The 23541-nt window shown below is 39.1% G+C and overlaps 1 protein-coding gene across 3 annotated transcripts in view; it reads left to right on the top strand.

Annotated features, from left to right (window-relative positions):
* The window catches only part of CYRIB (CYFIP related Rac1 interactor B), a 96442-nt gene that overhangs the window by 32616 nt on the left and 40285 nt on the right, over nucleotides 1-23541 (top strand). For all 3 annotated transcript variants that reach the window (XM_033056021.2, XM_033056035.2, XM_033056029.2), the window contains exon 2: nucleotides 21503-21581. The gene's annotated coding sequence lies outside the window, so the exon portion shown is untranslated. The remainder of the gene's footprint in view (nucleotides 1-21502; nucleotides 21582-23541) is intronic.

Here is a 23541-nt window from a genome sequence, read left to right as displayed (position 1 = left end):
CAGCCTGGAAACTTATTAGTTCCTCCTTTGCCTGTAGTACCTGTGCCAAGCAGCTGACTCTGTACCTTACAAAGTGGGACTGATTTAATCTTTAAATAGAAATTGTATGGTCATGGTTTTTAAGCATGCTGCATTGTTGTTTTTAATGGCTAGCTACACTACAAAGAAATTATTTTGGAAGACACTTGTGAAGGTTCTGCCCCAGAGCTATCCCATCTTAATGAGACTTGTACCCCTTACTGTTGACTTACTTGTATTTTGTCTAATCTGTGTTTATAGAAAACTGCAGCATCTATAAAGATTGAAACAATAATATCAGTACCTTTGACTTACCCAGAGCAGAAAGTATAGATGTGTTGTCTAGTCTATTTGCCTGGTAATAGGGATCAGTTCTATCTGCTTATCATATTTATAAGAAAATGATTATATTTGCATTTGTCTTATGGCCCAGCTTCTGATTCACTGGAGGGTTTGGATAGAAATGCATATTCTATTGCACAATACTTGTAAATATACTATTTATAATACATCAATATAAAATATATATTTAAACACATGATATTAAGTACTCTGAGATATGCAAATAATCTTTTCAAAATTTAATAGATGGAGTTTGCAATAGAAACAGCTGTACTAGCTGATCTGAGATATTTAATTTTTTTTGAGTGAGCTGCTCTAATCCCAGTTGCTTAATTGTTCTGATCATACAGGTGTGCAGGGTAGGTGATTTGAAAAGGTCCATCTATTCCAGTGTGATGAAATGAACTGTAGTTGTCTATTGCATAAATAGAAGTAGTCATCTAAAGCTTGGACTTACTTAAGTTCACAGTTCTGCTTGTCCCAGCCTGTGTACTGGTTGGGCCACACAAAACAGGCTTGTGAAACTGGTCCAGACTTCAAACAAACAACTTGTGGGTTTGTAGTAGTTTTAACCAGTGAACTTACCCGTGTTAGCCCAGTAGTGTTGCTGTTAGTAGAACGAAAGAAGTAAGGCAAGAACTGTTTCATCTCTAGCAGTCATGGCTTAAAATATTTTATTTAAAGTGCTAGTGAGACCAAAGGAAATAAGTACAGATCTTAATTTTATACTTTTGAACTTGCTGTGTAAAAAGGCTTTGTCTTTATAGCTAATTGAACTGGCTGCTTTCTCCCATGTGAGGGTGGTTGGGTTTGGATTGGTTTTTTTTTTTTTAATGCAGTAAATAAAGTAATTTGTATTCCAAATGAGGAATTTGTCTGCATTATTCACTCATAAATGTTAACGCCTTTCATTTATCTTGGAAATCCTTTCACAAAGTTGTCTTGCTGTGAAGAGCATCAGGTTTTGCTTCTAACAGGATAAAGGTGTGCAGTTCTCTTTGTCTGACACAGCAGAAGATGAGCCAAAGAATTGAACTGTGGCCTTTGACAGTATCTTCCCCTGAATGCAAGGCTTTTCTGTTCAAGGCTTTGTTGGGTTTTCTTTTTTGTTTTTTAGGGTTTTTTTACTTCTACCATGGTTTTTTAGCTTTCTAAAAGGAGTTTTAAGGATGTGACTCAACCTTGCAGAAGGAAGGAAACGTGAAATGTAGGCTGCTCTCCTGTTCTGAACTTACAACAGACCTTTGCAGAGGGCTCTGTGTTGTTGCTAAGTAAGTGTAGAACTGCTCTACTGTGCATGACAGGCAGAACACAGCAGAGTGAGTGTTCTGGCTTTATGGAAAAGATACTGCATGTAATGGCATCTTGTGTGTCACTACAGCTAAAGTAACCTACCCCCTCATTTTAAAAAATCCCAGTCCACAGGAGTGTCAGATCCCATTCTTCCTTCCCTGTGTTTTTTGGTTATGGGAGCAAAATACTCTGTGTCCTGGTGTGAGAGGAGAGCTTGAGGTGGTGGATTCAGGTTTGCTGACACTGGTGTGCAAACAGGAGAAGTGTGGATAGGAGGATGATAATACTACTGGTTCTCCACTTGTATCAATACTTTAATCATTTTGTCACTTGAGAAATCTGAATATGATTATTTCTGTCATCTCTTGTTCCAAAATAAATTTGTATTCAATACAAATTTAGAAACCAAAGTGGCGATCACAAATTTAAACTTCTTAGTTTATGATCTTTGTCTAAAAATAGTATGCTAGCTAAGGAACAGGAGATGTCTTTATTCCACTTTTTCTAATATAGTCCCAGGAAAGATACCTTCTTCATGGCATTACTGTAACTGGGTTTGTTTTCCCCTGACTGGGGGATGGACAATGTACTGAAGTAAAGTTTTATAGTCAGTAAAAAACCAAGAAAAAACCAAAAAAACCCCCTCCAAAAAGTCAGCACAAATCACAACTGGTGATACCTCTGAGCCATGGGAGAGACTTGCACAACCATACAGGCAGAGGGATGATTCCCAGCCCTTTGGCAGTAGGAAAAAAAAGTCTGGGAGGTGGCTGAGACCTGGTTGATGACTGATCCAGGACTTGTGCACTATATACTTGCTCTTGGTCGGCTGTGCTCCAGTTTGAGACTACAGGGTAGGTGCAAAAGTGGAGGAGACCTTCAGGCAAGTAGAAATGGAAGGAGAATGGATGGCAGAAGATTGACTTTGTTGAAGTTGCAACGTTGTGGGCTCTGTGTTGGATTAATGATCTGTTCAGGTTCCATTTAAAAGAGTACAGTCATCCAGGGCTTTAGGAATAGATTAAAGAAATTCCTTGAAGCTTCTGTAGATCAACCTTCTTCTAATAAAGGTTGAAGAGTCCCAATGAGCCAACAAACCCCACCATACCATCACTGCCTTTTTCTGCTTGTTTGCAGAGGTTGAGTCTGCATGGATTTCACTAAATGGTTGACCCACTTTCTTGGCTAGCAAACTAACATACATGTCTGCCTTTTGTAAAAGCTGGTCATAGACCAAACTGATGTGTAAGGTGATTGGAAATCTTAGAAGGTAAATCAAGTTTACTACACTGAATACCTTAGACCTTGATTTTAAGGAAATTGAAAGGCAATGTGATAAAGTTATATTAAATAAATGATACAGGAGAGGCTGACAGGATCAGGAACTTTTCTTCACAACACTGCAAATTGGCACCTTGGTTATCAGCAATATCTGTAAAATAAATCAGGCTCTTTCCCCCCCTCCCCTCACACAGTACCTAATTGAGCTGTGGCACTTGCTGTCACTATTGGTTGGAGAGGTTGAACATGTTCATATCAAATGTGCAGGGGTAACTTGTAATTCAGGCAGTCTCTGCATTACCTCTGAAGTGGTCCCAAGGTTATCTCCCTAAATACCTCCTGTTGGACTAGGTGAGCACTTGGTTGTACATGTGAGTATAATGGGTCATAGTCTGTGCTCAGTGTCGAGGTACTTTAACATTTAAAGAGAAAATCCAAGGCTTTTCTTTGTCTTAGGATTTTAGCAAGTATGGAGACAAAAAAAAGGATATTCTGAGAAAAAAAAGTTCCGTTAAATGAGGATATTCAATTTTAAGTAATGCTGGAGTTTATAACTCCATGTAAAATATGTAAAAATAGGAGCATGTCTGTACTTACTCTTGTATCAGTGCTGAAAATCCATGTATTTAAAGTTAGTGTTAGTGCTGGTTGTGATACTGATTGTGAGGTTTTTTGACACTGAGTAATAGAGAGTGAGAGAAACCAATCACCTTTTGTTATTAAAGGTCACTAGATACAGAATCTTGTACCTTGAGAGCTGGTTCTGAAGTAGTCCTAAGTCAGTATCTCATGTCATTCCTGTGATAGTCTTTATAAAAGATGCTGAATGCATGTATCACTTTTCAGGGAGGAAGCTGATTTTCTAAAACTGCTGATGTGGGGCTCTAATCAATCCCCCCATCACCTACATGCTGGCATCAGTCAACTTGTTTGCATTTCTGCTCTGCAAATCCTAATTTTTGTGACTGGATTAAGCTTTAGTTGGAGTTTTTTTGGGTTTTTTGTTGTTTTTTTTTTGCTACTGTGTGCAGCAGGAGAAACAGATTAACCTGCTGAATGGAAAAGAAGTTCTCCCCCTTTTGTTTGTTCGAGTGCTTAAAGTGAGGGGAGAGAAGGGCAGGAAGAAAATACTTGCTGATTAACAGCTACTGTAATTTTCAAACACAGCTGCACTTACCCTGTTAGTCTTACTTAGTATGGAGTTATGCAATTCTGTATAAAGGCAGTGCTGTATTTATTGTGTGGCTACTTTTTCATGCCAGTAGTGTTTTATTTTATTTTTTGGGAATACTGTAAAAACTTAATTGTTGATACTGATCTGCATGAAATGGGTACTTGATGGGTATTGCTGCATGAAAGTTAGATTTTTCTGCTAGCAGATGTAGTTCAGGGTTTTTAGTTATAGTGATTCCTGTTTGTATTTAAAATATTGTGTAAACTGACTTTTTGTAGCTATTTTGGTGGCTTTGCTTTTTTTTGTGATGTTAATGGCCTACGTGTAGTTCAGCATGCTACATGAAAAAATGAAGAGTAAAGGTACAGCAAGAACTTAAATAACATAACATAACCAACTTCCCACGACACCACAGTTTCCTACCCACCCCCAGCCCCCCAAGCTCCACCTCGTTGCTGCTGTGGGTTTGATTCCCCCACCCTAGTGCTGACTGAGGGAGCCCTGCTCTTCCTGTGTGGTTTTGGAAAGGTGTTTAGTGCTTCCCCCCCACTTCTCCAGCCTGCCAGGCTGGGTCAGTGACAAGGCTGTCTCTACATCCCCTGGCATCTCCTGGAGTCCTGTCCTTGTGGTACAGGATTGCTTGAGACTCAGGCCAGTGTGGGAGGTGTCAGGGATGCTGCAGTCAGCAGTGAGCAGCTCTGGGCAGTGGGAACAAGCCCGTGCTGTAGTGGGAGATGCCTCTGCCGGTGCCAGGCCCATGGGGACATTTCTTGCACTATCCTGGCCGACCAAGAAGCAATCCAGTACATGTCACCAGGCAGTGGAAGGTCTCCTGGGTTCCAAATAGCTTGGATGTGGGGCTGCACAGTGTTTGAATATGTTGCTACCCAGAGCAGCATGAGGCTCACCAATGACAAGTGCAAGGTCTGGAACCTGGGTCCAGGCAAGCCCTGGTATCCATGCAGGCTGGGGGATGGAGGGGTTCAGAGCAGCCCTGAGGAGAAACACTTGGAGGTGTTGGTGGATACATGAGCCATAAATGTGCACTTGCATCCCAGAGCCAGCATGTCCTGGACTGCATCCCCAGTAAGGTTGTTCTGCCCCTGCTCTGCTCTCAGACCTCATGTGGAATACTGTGTCCAGCTCAGGAGTCCTCAGCACAGCAAAGAGATGGACCTGTTGGGGTGAGTCCAGAAGAGGCCCACAAAAACAGACATGGACCTGTTGGGGTGAGTCCAGAAGAGGCCCACAAAAACATCAGAGGGATGAAGCACTTTTTCTTTAAAAGCAGCTGGAAAGAGCTGGGATTGTTCAGCCTGGAGAAGAGAAGGCCCTGGGGAGACCTCAGAGCACCTTCCAGTGTTCAAGGAGAACTTGTAGGACAGATGAGGCCAGACTTTGAACGTGGGCCTGTTGTACTAGCAAAGGAGGCAATGGTTTTAAACTAAAAGAGGCCAGATTTAGAACTAAGAAAGAAATGTTTTGTGATGAGAATAATGAAATACCAGCGCAGGTTGCCTAGGGAGGTGGTAAATGCCCCATCCCTGGTAACATTCAGGGCCAGGTCTCAGCAAGCTGATTAAGTTGGAGATGTCCTGTCCATGGCAGGGTGTTGGACTAGATGACTTTTAGAAGTCTGTTCTAACCCAAACCATTCTGATTCTGTGCTTCTTGGCAGGAAGTGATGCACTGTGAAAATTTGTTTGGAGATGTTTCTCTGATCTGTGATGTGTGTTGATTTTGCATTATGCATTCATGGTCTGAGTTACTTATTTTCATCTTGCTCTGTTGAGTACTTCAGAATCAGAAAAACAATTTAAAGCAAGTTAATTTTTGGGCCTGTGAATGTTTTGATCTGTTGTGCAGCTTTTGCCCTCCTTTACCATTAGGAAAGAAGTAGCAGTTGCATAAACACATACTTTAATCTTCTCAACCAGGAGAATTGAAATGAACTTTTTTCCAGCTAAAAATGGTGAACAGTTTGGCCTAATCTGAAGTCCATCAGAGGTAGTCAATAACATGTTGTCAAGGAAAGCTGGAGTTTAACTCATACTCATTATGCTTTATATATTCTCTGTGCTGACAGGGAAAGGAACCTGGGAAACTGTAGGCATATGTAATGCTGGCAGTTATGGAATATCCTAAAGATCCAAGATTTTGCTGATTTGAATTTCATGTTAAGCAAAAGTCCTACCAAGAAGTTAAGCAGGACATCCTTCCAGTATCAGATTTCTTTTAAACCAATGCTGTACTTCTGTTCCTTTCAGAAAAATGTTCCAAATGTGACATGTCTCTGCACTATAGCCATTATTTAAGATCTTGGTTTACTAACCTGTTGTCTCAAAGCAAGTTTGAGTTAGGTTCTGATCTCCCAGATAGTGCTGACAGACTGTTCTGTTTAAATAAAATGGATATCACAGGCATTGTAGTTGTGTCATATTCACAAAGAAACACAAACTCTAAACTGTATCGTAGTGTAAAACTGATGTAAATTGTGCATGTAACTGAAGCAGTAATTTGGCAGAATTTGGAAGTGACTTTTTTCAGTTTGCAAGGATTTTGATTGCTGAGTAGCAGCTTTTTGTGCATGTGTGTAAAGACAAGCAGGAAATGATGGTTGTCCCAACTGCACAGCAGCACATTTTGCTGGCTACTGTTAAAGTAACTGGCACAGTCCTGTAAAAGGTGTCTGGGGAAATGAAAAAAAAAATTTACACATACCAGCAAATTCTTTTTGCTGTTACCTGTATTGTACAAGGAAAAAATACTTTTTTTCTTTTTGTCTCAGTATTTATTAAGCACCACTTAGTTAGACCTGACTTTAGACATCTACATATAAAACTATCACATGAGAATGGACTGTGGTTTTATTCCCATGATACATCTTGAAGTGACATTAAGTAGAAGGTCTAGGCTTAACTGGATGGAAGATAAGGTGGAGGGTTAGAAAAAAGAGAGGAGAAACCAAACTAAAACTCAGCTGATAATAAATCTCTGGTGTGTAAACTCAGAAGATAAGACAGTCTCACTAGGTGAATGTTCATGGTAGCAGAGCTGAGTTTTGTGGGGAACTTCTGAGTACTTGACAATCTCTGTTGTGTTGCAGTCTTTAACGAGTAAAACCAATGGAGAAAAACCTTGATTTATTCTTAGGAATTGGGAGGAATTGAATAAACATGAAAACATGTTGAATAAACATGAAAAGTAAAACTGAAATCTGTTTGAGGATGTAACTGTAACATGTTGACTGAGTGTCATGCTTTGTGTGAAGGGCTGTGTGCTTGGGATTGGAGTTAGGCTGAAGCATTATTGTCAATAGCAATGCCTTTGGAATTAAAGGTAGTTGATGAAAGTTGCAGTTTTAACTCTGAATTGTAAACAAGAAAGTTGAGATTGTTTTTAATGGTTAGGTGGTGGAAAGGTGTAAGTGTGCAGATATTAAATCGTGAAGTACTTGACAGGCAGAACTCCTCTGCTGTAACAGACATTGATGGAATTTTGACTTTGGTGACAAGACAGGCTGCTACATAACCCATAACTACAGCTGCTTTCTTGGAACCAGTTACATCATTTACAGCATGGCTCTAAGTGTGTTCTTGGCATGACAGCCTTCCTCCCTCCTGATTTTTATATTTTTTTTTAATCTCTTGCTTTCTCAAAGCTAACCTTTCTGTGCTGTACAGCAGTAAAAGATGTGTCTTCCTGTCTCCTCTGGGAGATAATGGGGACCAGTGATAAAGTGGTTAATATTGCCTCCTTCCACTACCTCTGTCCAGTAGCTCCTTCTAAGCTTAAATAAATTTGTAGTAGTTCTGTTCAGAGTTTATAGTTCATTATGTTCATTTTTAATTTCAGCATTTTTAAGTCTCAAAACCTGTCTCAAGGCTTTTCCTCTGATGGTATCAGGCTTGTAAAGAAGTAGCAATAATTCTCAGTAATCCAATTTCAATAAAGGGTTGTCAGTGACAAGTTACTTATGGGGACCTGAATGGGTTATGCCTGTAACTGTCCTAGGAAACTCCAGCATCCTTCCTGCTTTTAGATGTTCTTCAAGGAAAGAAAAAGCTGGTAATTCAGGCCAGTTAATCTTATTTTTGTTGGGAGGAGAAATGGGCATTTTCAGGTCTGATGACAGAACAGATCTTTAAGATAGGAACCACTTACTGTCTTGCAGGTACCTTTTATGTGATATCCTCCCATCAAAGTTGTGAAGGCAAATGCTTTAAATAAAAGTTTGGGGATAAATTTAATCTTGTTGTCTTTGTCACAAGCAATTCTCACTGTCAGAGTAATTCAGGAGTAACATGAGATTGCTTGCCCTGATGCCTGCCTTTGAATTCTGTACAGTTGTGCCAGTTTAATATTAGTTTTGTATGTACTTTAGAATATAATGAGAAACTCCCTTCACCTACAAGGAGGTTTAGAATTCACCCTTTTTCTTTGCCTGTTCATATATGTACCACAAAATTGCCTTCACAGTTTGTATGCTATCTCCTCACTGGAAGCATCCAGGAATGGCATTCCTTGATTTTTATCTCTTTTCTGCAATGGAAGAGAACAAACTGCCAAGATTCTTTGCCAATTAAGAATACTTTTCTGCATTTCTTTGTAATTATAGCTATCTAGAGACAATGTAAATGGAAGAATCTTTTAAAGTAGAAGTACATTAATCTAGACTAACTTAACAGATACTGGAACTTGCTTAACTTCCCTTTTTAGTCAAGTACAGTGGTGGGCTGAAAGCCTGCCTGCTCTTAACTGTGATACAGTACAGCTGTAAAAATTAATGTTTGGATTAGTTCTGAGTTAAGAGATTTATAAGAACAAGGCAGGTAGCTGCAGATACTTTCCTTTATTTTCCTCTCAGGTAAGTGCAAAGTTTATTCATATTTGAATAATTCTCCCTGAGACTGGATTCCATATACAAAGATTTCTCCCAGACTTTTGCCTGGTCTCTTCTCCTCAAGTAGGATAATATCAAACATCAAAACATCAAAGTAGGACAGTTTTTTCGTCTTTCTTAGCTAAATTGTGGATCTGGAGTTGCTTGCTCTTTGCCTTCAGAAGGGGGAGTGGGGGGAAATATTTACGTGGACAGGTTTTGTGTTCTCTAACTTAGAATAGTGTTTATTAGCCCCTGAATATCAATTCCATGAATAAGGAAAAGTGGACTTGGTTAGAACTTTTGAAAGCAGAAGCAAAGTCTTAGGGGTCAGTCATTTCAGAAGTGCTCACTTTCTATTAAAATATCCAGCTAGGCATTTTTGAAGACTAAACAGGCAAAAAGTAAGTTTTCTATTTTTCAGCACGCTAAGGAGAAGGCTGAAAGCTATGAATTGGCATGTTGGGAATGGAGTTTATGGTGTTGACTTTAAACTGTGTTGCAACACTTGAGTGCTTTAGTGATTTGAATATACCTGATAACAATGCTTGCACACCAGAGAAGCCTGTCCAGGGAGGGTGAGGGAGCAGGCAGCTTGATGGCAGGTTCAAAGTCATGAACAGATGATAGATGGTATTAAAACATTGTTAGTACTCAAGCTTTCAAAAAAATTCATAGTTAAGAAAACTTTTGTGGAGCTCTGATTTCTGGTGAAAGGTAGCAATAACTTCAGATGAAAACATTAAACTGTCATGTTGCTCTCTGTAGAGCACGTGTTTCCGTGTGTTAGCTTCAGAAGGGTGCTGATGTGGCTGTAATTCAGAGCAGGTTTTATGTAAAGAGCTCATGATGTTTAGGGTTCTTTGCCTCACTGTTTTTTCCCATTGTAAATATCTGAAGTAGTGTAATAAGTGCAATGTATAGCCTGTGTTTAAGCTTTTTACTTACTAGGACTTGCAATGGAACTTTGACAGTCATAAAACTTGTAGTATGAAATATTAATTCAATTTAAACCAGAAATTCTAGAGCTGTCCTGTTTTGTGGGTACAGGACAGCAGCTTTGTGGGAGCCCTGAGTGCATTGAGTATAGTGAAAAGCTTCCTATCCACAGCAGCATTCTGAAGAATAGAATGGATGTGTGTCTTTTTCTGCCCCTCTCCCCACCCCTTTTTTGTCCCTATCTGGTCTTAAATACACTTCTTTTCACCTTGTGTATCTTTTGAACATTCATGTCGCTCTGTATGTGACTTGATTCTAGTGGAGTTTGTGTGCTGGGGAGTGATCCTGTTTGCCATTCCCCTGCTCTTGCAGTCACATGTCTCAGAGGTAGTAAAGTAAATGTTCTGCCTTTGGGCTGGCAGAGTTAGGGCTTATTATCACAAAAAGTAGGAGGAGCTGCAGTTGGAAGGAGGTTGAGAATCGCTGCCTTTAAGCAGTAGCTTTTATTGTCTAGTAGAAAGGTTTAGCTCTGTTTTCTGAAATAAATCTGCATCAGTGGCTTGGCACCACCCCAATGTACCTTTTTGGAACAGTGATCCTTGACATAAATGAGTGCTGAAGCTCTTTCCCATTCCAAGCAGAGTGCTCAGTGGAAGAAACAAACCTGTAAAATACTATTTCATAATTCCTCATGATAATCAGAACTTTGATAGGGTGTACAAGAGTTTAAGGCAAGGAAGACATTATTTCCTCAGAGTCTTTATTTCCTGCCGTGTGTTGCACTTGTGGTGCTTTGTGTGTGGCAGCACATGAGACTCCAGAAACTGCCTCAAATATGGGGTTTCTTAGTGAATGAGTTTGTGTTATTGTTGTATTCGGTATTAAAAGGATGTGATACCTTTTAGGGCAAGGTCTGTGTGCAGAAGGTACAGGCTTTGTATCTACTTTTGTGATATTTGTATTTTCTGGTTTCAGAGTAAGGAGAGGAAGTGTAGCTGCTGGTGCCCTCTGCTATCTGTTGGGAATGTGACACAGAACCAGAGTTAGAGATCCCACCTTTCTGAATTGTCCTTGTTTCCTTGCCTGGTTCTTGAGAATGTATTTCATGGTCTCATGAGCTGCTGAATGACTTCTCTGTTTTGTCATAAGCATGGTGTTGATCATGGAGGTTAGTCTGGCGAAACAAAAAGCTGGTTTTACTTTTCCAGGTGTGGTTTATTCTTCACTAGATCTATAGACTTGTTATAGACTCCTGTTGTATGAGAGAGGATAGAATTTGTGAATCTTGTTAATGGTCTGAGCACAAATTTATTTTGCTTGAAGCCACCTTCCATGGGAGCAGCTTTTTCTGTAAATTTGACTTAAATACACCTGCTAAAATGCAAATTGTACATTTATGCTCATTTTTCATCTTTAAAAATTGTCCTGGTGAAGGTTCAGTGTTGTTTTATAAGAAGTATGTTCTAACTTCAGGACATCTTATGACATTCCTCTCTGATAATCTATCAGTAACCAGTGTTGAAGTTGGTGGATCTGGATGAAACTTCTTTTTTTTTTTCCCTTATGCACATTGTTTGACATGTGCATCTTTTCCTTTTTTTTTTTTAATTATTATTTTTGTTATCTTTGTGAAAGGATAATTTGATCAGCAGTTTGGAACACTTGAATGATTTTATAATTCACAATAGACTTAATAAAAGATTTTTTTGAGCTATAACATGCACATTGAAGTAAAGTTACTGTTTATGTCCAGGATTAGTCTGGACTATCTCAAATGATTAGTTAACTTCTTACTGTCTGTAGGGCCTTGACTTAAAGGCTTAAGAAGCTCAAGTTTTCAGCAGTAAAACAGTAACTTCCAGTATTTTTCAGGCTGATGGAGGAGAGTTTAACATGAATATCTTTGCTGCATAGGAAGGCAGTATCTGATTTTTGGGGTCTGTACTGCTTCAGCAATTTCTGTCTCTAATGTGATGTAGTGCAGGGATTTTGGAGGTATTCTGCATGTGTGCTTCACTCAGGGTATCCTCACTGACTGCCTGGAGAATCACTAAACAGCCTCTTCTGTGCTTACACTTTTATCCACTGCTGCCCTTACCAGCTCCTGCTGTAGCAGAATTCAAAGACAACACACCTGGCTAAAGTCCTTCTCCTCTTAGTGTTGAATGTTTGGCCTCATCATGGAGGAAGATAAGATAAGGAACTGAGGTATGGCAGTGTTAATTACCTGGAAGCAAATAGGAAGTTGTAGTAAACACAGGGATCAAATGCATGCTTCTCTAGTTACTGTAGCACTGGACTGAGTTTCTGTCGTTGAATGACTCCTCATAAAACATGTTTAGAAGATAGAGGCAAGGTTAGTAATAGAATATGGGACTCCTTTAGTTTCTCTGCAGTGATACATTAACTAAAGGTACAAACAAGTGAAACCTTTTCATACTTTCCGATCTGGAAGATCTGAGTCATTGCTGGTGGCTTTCTTCTTAATACTATTTTTACTGATACTTGTATTTTTAAGAAAATAACAATTTACACAGAAATGAGATGGAGGCCCCGAAGGCCAGCATCCATTTCTAGATTTGAATGATAAGACAATGAATAAGTTAATATTTGTTTAAATCTTTGAAATCCAGATTAATTTTTATTGAAAGACAAAAAAGCTCCTGGAAACCACTTGATAAACCAAAGGGGTTTTGCACTGCTTTTTGTGAAGTCAGCCCTCCCTTTGTTAGTGAGCTTTCTGTGGTGCTTGTGACGATACCATTAGGCAAAAGAAATTTCCTAGTTCAGCCACAGTGACAAGCTTTATCCTTATGTAAGTCTTCTTGCTTCCTCTGTCTTGTTTTTGTCACATTCTGGTATTCAGAGATTGCTGGAAAATGTCTGTTGTTGGAAAGCTCCTGCTATGATAGCAGGAGATTTCTGCTATAAGAAGACCCATAAATCATCCTGTTCTTTGGCAGTGTCTTTGCCACATGAGATGTCCCTGATAAATTGGGTAAGTTCATGAATGGCAATGCAAATAATTCCATAGTAGGTAATGTTTGTTTTAGCTGGGCATGGTGACCCTCAAACTAAACATTGTGAAAGTTAGCTAGCTTTACTTAATCTGAGACTCCGTCTGAGAGAGAGATGGAAGCTTTCTGTAGTTGCACTGAGCGAGGCTCAGTCACTCCTGTTAGAGCTGATGATTTAACTTTTCTGAGTGCTCATGACTGTGGTGTAGCCGCCTTCTTTCAGCAGCCAGACACATCCATGGCGTGCAATTAATCTGTGCATCTGTACTGAATCCAACACACCCTGTAGGCACTGAATCATAGTCCTTGGACAGGTGAGTGCTGCAGCACCACGTGATGATCGAGCTCCTTGCTAGAAGTTCCGTGTCGATGGCGCGCGCGCTTCCGTCTGCTCCTCTGGCCAAGCTGGAGCTTGCTGCTGTCACACTTTGCTGTTTATCTTCTTTCTGAGGAGCTCAGGAGCCTCTGCCTTTCGTTTGGTTGAACCCTGACCTCATATGTGGCACTGCCCATGCTCTGGTTGCAGGTGTGGTAAAGAGCCCTGTGGGTTTCTTGTGGAGGAGCAGCCTAAAGCACGCTCTGCCTGTAGAGCAACTCTCTCATCACACGGTTTGATGGAGTCCCTGATCTAGATTTGGAGATTGCAGAAGCCAGGCACCCTAATTCCAAGTCTGGTTACACATACTAGTACAATTTATCCCTGGTTTTCAATGATACACTTGAAGTTGGTGGTCCTAGGACTTTTTTCAGGATGCTTGAAGTGCTTGTACTGACCATACTCTTGTTGAATGTGCTGGCATCTGCCTGAAATTAGTGGTAATTGGATGAAGGAAAGCTACTACCTCTGCATGTCTGTTGTTGGAGTTTTACTTAAATATAGCAACTTCTTGTCTACCAGAGTTATGCTGACCATGATTCCACAATTTTGTGTAATACAGTCCTTTTCTTCATGTGTGTTATTTGAGTTTTATGTCTTCATGGAAAGTGGTTCTTCAGAATCTGTTAGTCTTAAGTAAATCTTTCTAGGCTTAGAATAGCAAAAAATGCTTTGTAGTGTTACAAATCTCTAAATAAAAAAATTTTCATTTTGGTGGGTTTTTTTATTTATTTGACTTCTGTTCCAGGGTAAAGTTTGATTTCAAAAGCATGAACTGACTGCCTTGCTGCAATCTCTAGAACATGTTTGTGAATATTTGAACATTGGAGTTTGTTATTTTGCTTAAACAGAAAAATGTAAGACTTGTTCTTAAATACTTCCTTTGTTACTCCTTATTCAGGGTAATCTAGAAAAATTGTTGTGCTTCTATTTTGACTGAGGTTATAACTTGCACATTAAAGGTGAGGAGAATGCCTCTGGAGTTGATGGCATCTACAAGCACCCTTTGAACAAAGATCTTGTGCTCTCTCAGTACAGACTTAAATGAGAGGATGTGGGAGTGTAAGAATTGCTTGAAAATTCATCAGATTTCCTGTGCAGAAATAGGAGTCCAGTTGCCTTTAATGTCATGGTAGTGAGAAGCGGATGTAGAAGCTGAGAGAGTTGGCAGACAACCTTCCGAGGGTGAGACTTTCTACTCAAGGTCTCAAACATAAGCTTTGCAGTATTTCTATTTTTTTTTACCAAATATTGGATCCTGAAAAGATCGTTCAGACTGCTTAAGCTAAGAGCTTAAACTATTTGCTCATCAGATAAAGTTAGGTACTGTAAACATCACTAAGAGCTGTAACTAATGCCTGCCTCTCTGTGGACTAGATAACAGGCTTGTCTAAATCCAGCTGAACAGCAGATGGGGGGAAAAAAAAAGGATATATTGACTAACTACCTAGAGCAAGGGCTTCATAACATCTTTCCTAAGCTGTCTTCCCCCTTCAGAATTTTTACATTACAGACTTGTTGGCATAATGATGGTAGTATAAGGAACACCTGACTCTATTTAAGGAGTCTGGAATCGATTGGACCTGAGAGCCAGGCTCGTGCCTCTCTCCCAGCTGAAGTTGGGACACTTTATAAGTAAAAATATGAAGGATGCTGAAGCTGGGACATGTTATGAATAGGGGCTTCAGGTGTGTATCCAGGAGAGAATAAGCACAATAGAGTCTGGTGAGATGGAATTTTTATGGAGTGGAAAAGTCTTTTGTGTTTAGTCTTTACTTAGAACAGATTTCTGTCCAAGGGCGATATTAAAACTGATCTTGCAGTTAGGATCTGCAGCTTCTATTTTACAATTGCAAACCTTAACTTACTGAAGAGTTTATGTAGCTTGCTTGTAACTTCAACAGTTGAAGCTCTTAGAAAGCAGAACTGGTCCCCTGGTTCTGGTCACATGAGAATCTTCTTTCATCATGCTTCTGTAGATAGTGGAAGAAACAGGACTGATCCGACATCCACGTGTTAATTTGTGGTTTCTAGAATGTCATTCAGTGCCTCGGTTGGGTGCTGAGTATCCAAGGAGAAAACATGCATTAACTGAGATCTGAGGTCAAAAAATTCGTGGCATCTGTACTTGAGAATGAAGAAATATTCCAGGTGGTGCTTTGTGCCTATTTCTCTGTATAGCAAAAATATTTTAAGACAAAAGAACTGCTCCTGGCATTTATTATAAGAATTATCCTGGCATTTATTATAAGAATTATCAGATTTTCTGCAAGGACTCTGCACTTCTGACTAAGTTTCTATAATTTACATGATCTGAACTTAATTGTCATCCTCTTTTGTGTTTATCAAGAACATCCTGTCATTAGAAATAGGAAAAGATTAGGTCTGTCTCAGTCTGTCTGTACATGCCCTTTTCACCCTGCTGTGGAAACCTGCTCCATAACTAATCTGGAGAACATGTCATCTGTGTCCTGCCTCTTCATCTCGGAGTTGAGTCACTCTAAGGACTTGAGTCACTCTCAGAAGAGTAGTTCTGATTGAAAAGGGAACTGGATAAAATACTCACCATGTTATTTCAAGGCTAGCGTCAAATATATTCTTCACAGTTAAACCTGTCTAATATGAAAGTATTCAAATGATTGGCATATTACTTGCACATTTGTCTTTGAAATAGAGGAATATGCTTATTATATAGCTAAATGGAATAAGTATTTAACAGTTTTTTTAGTTGTTTTTTTTTTTACACAAAATCTACTTTCTTCCTATTGCTGCATTTGTAGTGAATATACTAAATTATCTACCTATGTCTGAGCTCCAAGAAGTTGGGTGAATTAAGGCTTGAAGGTCATTAATATTCTGGTGGGAGTCAGAACTTCTGCAGTATGAGCAAAGTCTACTGGAATTGGAGCATTCACTATTTCCAATTGTAATTAATAAATAATAAAATGAAAAGTTATAAGGATAGTCATCTACTAAAATTCAGTCCTTCTGTAATAGTTACCATTATCTTGAAAACCTGTATTTTTAAGGGAAGTTGCTAAACTGTGCCACAGTACTGAGCTTGAAATACCAAGTTCAGTGTTTGAAAGCTGCAATGTGGCACTGACAAGAGAAAGTGTTCACAATTGAAAATCCTTTCTATGACTTTGGAGTAATTATCAGAGGAAAAGCTGGTCAGTGTTCTGTTTGGTAAATTACACTTCAGAGAATACATTATGTTGGGCTGATAATACTTTAAACCTCTGCCAAATGTTTGCTGTGGGACAGGGGAAGGTCATGTGTGTCTTCCATCTCTGTCTTTGCAACTCTTAGCTAACTGGATGATCCTAATTTACTCACAAAATTACCTTCTAGTGCATGAATAAATGCTAGAGGTACATTTTTAAGAATATTTAGTGGTTTCACAGCTCAAACCTGTAAGGACTAGCATGCTGAAGTGTCCTGTAACTCATACTGTTCTGATGAAAGAAAAAAAAAAAAAGGAATACTTTGGTATTGAAAATGGTCAGGGTGTCACTAGAGTGCTCTGGTGTTGCATGGAGGCAGAGCTGCAGCCTTCTGGAGGCAAATAGTTTTAACCTTGGAATGTGTCTTAGCACATTAGTTATTCACTAGTAGTTATTAGTTATTATTATTAGTTATTATTAGTTATTCATTGCATGGTGTACAGTTGAAGCTCAAACTATTGAGTTTTGCTGTAATTATTTGATCTTAAATACTTGGTTTCATTTCTGTCCTGGAAATAAAAGAATTACAACTTACTTTCTCAGCTGTGTGGAAGTGAATAACTGGGGATTTTTGAATAGTTCTCAGACTACCAATTCCTCAAATCACAGGAGAATTTCCTCTTTCAACTGAAAATTAAAGTTTTGGCAAAATATATTCATAAGGGAAAAAAGTAGTCCATATAATTTTAACAGGATATAAAATTCTCAAGTTTTCTTGCTGTGGACCTATTTGTGAATTGTATTTCTATATTTTTCCTTTTATTGTAGGCTGTGTTGCTTTCTGCCTATTTTTTTTTTTTTTTGCATAGCTTTTTACTATGAAGAGTGGCTTGCCAGAAGCTCTGCAGGGGTTATTTTGACTGCTCAATGTGTGTACTGTCTTATGCCTGACACTAGAATTGTTTGTAAACTACCATAAGCCTTTTGACACGTAGTTATCTTTATGGCTTATTTTTTCTTCAGCTCATTTTGTGTACTCTGCATTTCAGATATGTCTTATGATGGGCTGTTATGTCTAGCAGTCTACTGTGATCTGTGTTAGGGAGGATACATCACCTTAAATCCACATTACTGTCTCTCCTGTGCTTTCTATGTTTTGGACTGAGCAAAATCAAGCACAGGCAAAGATGTGTGTTATGGGATTTTTAGATGTGGTTCATATCTATACAACAGTGTTGGCTATACAGGTTAGGTAGAGTTACTCCTAAATGGAATTCAGATAAAGCTTTTGAGTTGAAATAGCCTGCATTTTCAAAGTTGTGACATCTACATTTGCCTGACCTTTTGAAGATGCTTGTGTAGGTTACCAAATAAAGAGGAAATGAAATGGCATCTCAGGCCACCCCAGATGGTCACTTCAGCAGGGTCCTTGGGATGCATTTGTCTGGCTGGAGCAAGGCAGAGAACTGGAATGTGGGCTGTTGGGTCAGCAGCTGAGGGTTTGGGCAGAATTTAAGGACAGACTGACCTCTGCATCTCAGCCCTGAGTCATTCCTGTTACCTGCTTGTGAAGACATGAAGACAGCTCTGCCATGGGCCTTACCTTGGCTTTAATGGTGGCAGAGACTGGAAAATTATTGAACTTGAAGCCCTCTGTAGACACTACTGTGACTGACAATGACTGCCTGTTTTGCTTCAATATTTCAGCAAACTGTCTTGAATGGAGTCCCTCTACCCATTGCTCCTGAGGACATAGCCATTAATAAATTTCTCAGGCGTTTTCTTCCTTGTAGCTCAAATGAGTGTGAAACTTGGAGGCTTGAGAAGCAGTGGCTGTGCCTCTGCCTGTTGAAACATGTGTGCCAGGGAACAGCAAACACTGTGCAATTCACAGAAGGCTTTTTGCATCTTTATGGTTAATGGTTTTCTTGAGCATGAATTTTGTATGGAGAACAAGATTTAATCAGGTGCTGTACTAATTCCACCTTCCCCTTAAGTGACAAAACTAATGAAGTAAGGGATGGTCGCTTACATCAAGAGGTGAAGTCTCCCTGATTTAGCAGGAGTGAGTAGGTTTATTGTCTGCTTCCTTCTTTTGAATTCATCATCCTACAAAGCTATGCCAACACAGTGTGTGGAGGGCAGGCAAGGATATCTCCTGGGAATGAGCTTACTCTTTTGTTGTTCACCTGCTATTCTCATTAGCCTGTCAAAGAAACAGTGTTAATTTACTCCACAAAGGTCTATTGAAATAAAGAAAATCAGTTTGTGAACAAATCTAAGATGGCAGTTAACTTGGTTTTTCTCAGCTATCCTATTTATACCATAGGTTACAGTTTGGGGGTTTGTTATTTTAAAAGAAAAAAAAATCTCTCTTGACAGGTTTTAGGGACTGAATTGGATTAATCTAGATCATATATAAGGAATTGTTGCCTTGAAAGCTTTAGAGATCTTCCAAAGGGGCCACATTTTCTGCAGCTTTTTCTGCATGTCCTCCCACTTCAGCGCCCTGGTCTGTTCTGTGTGCAGTGCTGCCCAGTGCTCCTGTGCCCAGCCTCCTTCCTCTCCAGTTCCCTATCACACCAGGCTTAATTCTTTGCCCTGTGCTGGCAGATGTTGTGCTTCCACTGTTTTTCTGATGTTTCCATCATCTCTTCAATCCACTGTAACATATGGCAGTTCTGCCAGGTGGAATTCTCCCATCCAGAATTGCTCCACAGCTATTGCTGCTGGCATTGCTTCCCTATCTCGCCTGAAGCCGGTCTGCAGGAATGGGTTGTCAGCACAGGAAATGCTGAGCAACCAGAACTGGAGAGGGCAGAAAGATCTCCAGTGGGCTTAGGTATTCCTTTTAGTAAACCAAAAGCCTGCTTCTGATTTCAGTAGTTAGTTAGTGAAGGAGATTGAACCATTCGAATTTGGCAATGTGATGCTATGTGTCCTGACAGTGGAACAGCGGAAATACAACAATTTTTCTGTTTAATGAAATGATCAATCATGCTTGAAAAAAATCCATTTTTGGTAGTGAATGAGAAGCTTTTCGTACTGTTGTGTAGCAGGGTAGAAGGAAGTGTTTTTGATTAGAGTATATTGAAGGAACTTGTTGAGTTTCTTATATGGTCACTCAGGCAGCAGGACTTTCAATCCTGTTATGGACTGCAGGCAGTGATAGAACTACTCTGCTCAGCTCTTGCCAAGCAGCATGAGGATTTTATGGCTTCCATTCAGTTTATAAGATAGTTGTTAACCTGTACTGTTGTCTGGCAGGAGATCCATGAATGAAAGGGGCTGAATAGGGTGGCAGAGCAATTGATAAAACAAAGCATATGCACTAACAGAGTGAATGTGTTTTAGGTGTTTTTTAGATTTCCCCTTTTGCAAGAAAGAGAAATAGTGCATCTTACAAGATTTGCAGAAAAAAAAACCACCAACACATTAACTTGACAGGCAGTTGCTTATGTTAGATGCTGACTTGACACAAATTGGCAAAAGTTATCGTTAGTTAATATTATTCTTTTATTGGTTTTGCTTTTCTATTGCATTATTTGCTTTGATGTAACTGTGAATAGGATCCCTTGATTTTATTTGGTCATTATATTTTTCATAATATCTTAGAGTCCTTGCCTTCTTTTCTTCTAGCTGTTCTCTTCAGGATGCAGGTTTTTCTTTTGCAGAGAGGGCAGGAGGCAATGGATGGCATCTTTCCATGGTAGTTTTCACTGTGACTAAAATCATTCTCCAGCCTTGATACTTTATTTATTTAACTCTTCCCTCCACCTTTCCAAAGCTGGGACAAATCAGTAACGTTATGGTATTTGTGATGAAAAATTTAACTGCAAAGCAACATATTTTGTTAAATGCTTGTTAATCAGGATTACCTGATGTAAGAGGGACTGCTGATAGCTGATTAAATACAAATTAATACTGAATGTTTTATGCCTCTTCAGCAGGATTTGAAATTACATGACAGGGATTTTATATTTCTAAACCAAGTTTGTGCTAAAAACAGATGCGTTGCAGAATATGCTTGACTTTACTTTAAGAAGCAGAAAGAGAATTAGAGGACAAAATGGGGAGATCACTCCTTAAAAGAAGCTTTTGGATGTGAGATACTAAAAAGAAGGATTCTGGTTTCAGGACCACCTGAAGCAGGAGCAGCAGTGGTTTTACTGGAGACAGGTTAAGTGACAACACTCAGCTATTTAAATTAGCTGAAATCCTTGAAAGAGAAGCAGCCTACAAAACCCCAAAGGGAAAAGACTTTAAAACCTTTCACCACAACAGAAAGGTACCAGTTCTGGGCAGTTCATCACCCAGTTACTGTACTAAAAAAGGTTGGCTGCTTGCTATATAAATCTAAATGAGCTGAAGTACCCTCCAAGTGCTTACAGTGGGATCTCAGTGCTGCATTTCCATAGGAAATGCTGTTTTGTCTCACCATACAAATACTAATTTTTCTAAACCAGAAACTTAGTTGTGAAGCAGAAAATCCTAGTAATCCTAGGGAAGTTCAGCTAGGTAAAAACTTTGGTTGGTGGCATTTTTCTTTAACTGATGAAAACTGTACAATGAAATATTTTCCCTGTGTGCAGTATATCTGCCTCTGTAAATAAAGCTTGAACCGAGACCTACTTTTTTCTGCTGCAATTATGTGTAACTCGGCTCCGTAATGCAGAGATGTAATGCTCTATTTTTTGTGCTGTAACTATATGTAACTTAACTCGGTAATGCTGAGATGCAATGCTCTATTTCTGATGCTTGTGCTCATGGCTAGCTAATAGCCTTACTGACTCACTGAAGTGTTTCTAAGGATGCTTCTCTGTTTGCTTATAATGTCACTTCCATAAAATCACCAAGTGTTTTTGAAATTGGCATGTTTCATTTGCATTCCTAAAGGATTATGTAGGTTCCTTGGCACTGCATAATTAACTTTGATTTACCCCTGGCACTGGTTTATGTGATTGAAATACTATGTATTGTTTATATTTAATGGGATTCTTCTGTTTCTTTCAGATTGTGAGGACGAGCTGCTGCATCAATAATCTGAGGAAGGGACTTCTCTTTTAAGACTGCAAGAAGATACTGCTAACTGGTAAACACTTATCTGGGTTTCTTTGCTTGTGGAATATTTCTTTCTTGTCCATAGTGTTTTAGGCCAAGGAGTGCAAAGTATTTTGATCTGTTGAAAGCAAGAAGTAGTTAATGCAGTATTTTTTCTTTCTAACTGTCTGTAGCTCACCAGACAATGGATAACATGTGGGTATTTAAATTGGAATACAAATTGATTGAATTCCTGCTCTCTCAATAGGAGAAAAAAGACTGGTTTTTTTTTCCCCTGTAATGGCATGTTAGACATAGTCTGTTTGCCTTTTTAGCTGAGACAAATACAATGTGTCTGTACTGTGTCCTATATAAATATTATTTGAAGTGTGATAGTGCAAGCAGTGAAACTTCAAATATAGTGCTGCGGAGTCTGGAGAGAGAAAAAAGGAAGCCTTAACAGAAGTCCAGATGCTTTGGAAGACCATTAATGTGCTTGCAGTTATTCAGTGAATGTTTGTTGAGGCCTAATTTTCACTCAGGATAATGTGTAATAACAAAACTAAGGATATCTTTTATTCCCAGACACACCAAGTCATGTGCAGGCTGCTTCTAGGTACAGAACAATAATAGGATCATCAGTGAAGAGCCATGACCACCTAATAGCAGATTGCCAGCCCATAAGTTAAGATCACAGCAATCACAAGGAAACCTGAGAATTTAGGACATTTGAATGTCTTGACATAGGTAAATCATATGCACAGTGATAGTGGGTATCAGAGTTACAGCTCACTTCTCAAATACTTAATGTTGTAGATGAAGTATCAATTTTCCTCTGTAATTATACTTTACTATATACCTTCTATAAAGCTTGGATCTTACCTTTCTGTTTACTGCTGCCACTTGAGCTTCAGGGCTCATTAAACTTGTGTCAAAGAGGTTCTTAGCCAAAATGAGGTGATGTGACTGGGTTCAAGGGTGAACATGGAAACACATCCTAGACAAGAAGAAAACATTAATCTTTCATAACTTGAACATTTACAGATGCTTTAATAATCTTCACTTGCCAGTTAATTTGCCTAAATTTTATAAGTGGTCAAGGATAACTTTATAAAGTTCTATTTTTCAGCTGTTGCAGAAAATACTAAAAAGCCAAACCCAGATTAATGATAGGAAAGTTTTGAAAACTTACAGTAGTCAGCAATGTGGATCTATCAGTGTAAAAACAAAGTTTGACTTTTGTAGTTTTTTTTTTTTAATATAAAGATGACTTGCATAGTACAGCTATTTCTGAGCGATAATTTCAAGAGTCTTTTTGCCGGTAAAATTGCAGTTCCTGAAGCTAAAATACATATGAGACTCATTCCTAAATACTGGGTTTGAAAGTGTATGACCTTCAGCTTACAGGAGAAGAAAAACCTCTGGCATGTAGTGTGCCACCCTTTGAGGTACCAAAACACTATACATACATAACTTACGTATTGCCAGCACAAGTTTTGAACTGCATTATAATTATTATAATTATTATGATAGTAACTTTTAGGATAATACTTTGGATTATTCTGATTGTATATGATGTAAGTAATGTGTGTCTTTCACTAAATTTGTGTGCATATAGCATGCCCTTTACAGAAGACAGAAAAACTCATTAGTCTAGAATTGAAGTCTTCTGTCTTTTTCCCTACTTTGGCTTCCTTTTCCAGCCCACCATCTCCCCATCTCTCTTGGAGAGAGAAGTTTAACAGGATGGCCATGCTGAGTGAAACTGGGTAGTTCTATGAAGTAGTTCTTTGTCTGCAGCTGTGGTAAAGTATTTGTCTTAATTTAGTATTTCCTTTAGGATCAGTAAGTCATTTTTAGCTTGGGGTAGTTCTTCACAAACTTGGTTTCACAGTTTTCCAGCAGTAACTTTGATTTGGGAAGACAGAAGCCGAGAGCCTGCTGAGCTTTACTGCAGTTTTGACTTGACCCAGGTTCTCAGCTCAGGCCCCCAGCTCTGGGACTGTGCTGAA

This window comes from Catharus ustulatus, chromosome 1, assembly GCF_009819885.2.
Source record: "Catharus ustulatus isolate bCatUst1 chromosome 1, bCatUst1.pri.v2, whole genome shotgun sequence".
Lineage (NCBI taxonomy): Eukaryota > Metazoa > Chordata > Aves > Passeriformes > Turdidae > Catharus > Catharus ustulatus.
The sequence above is the reverse complement of the archived record's forward strand: the minus strand, read 5'-3'. Positions and strand labels throughout refer to the sequence as shown.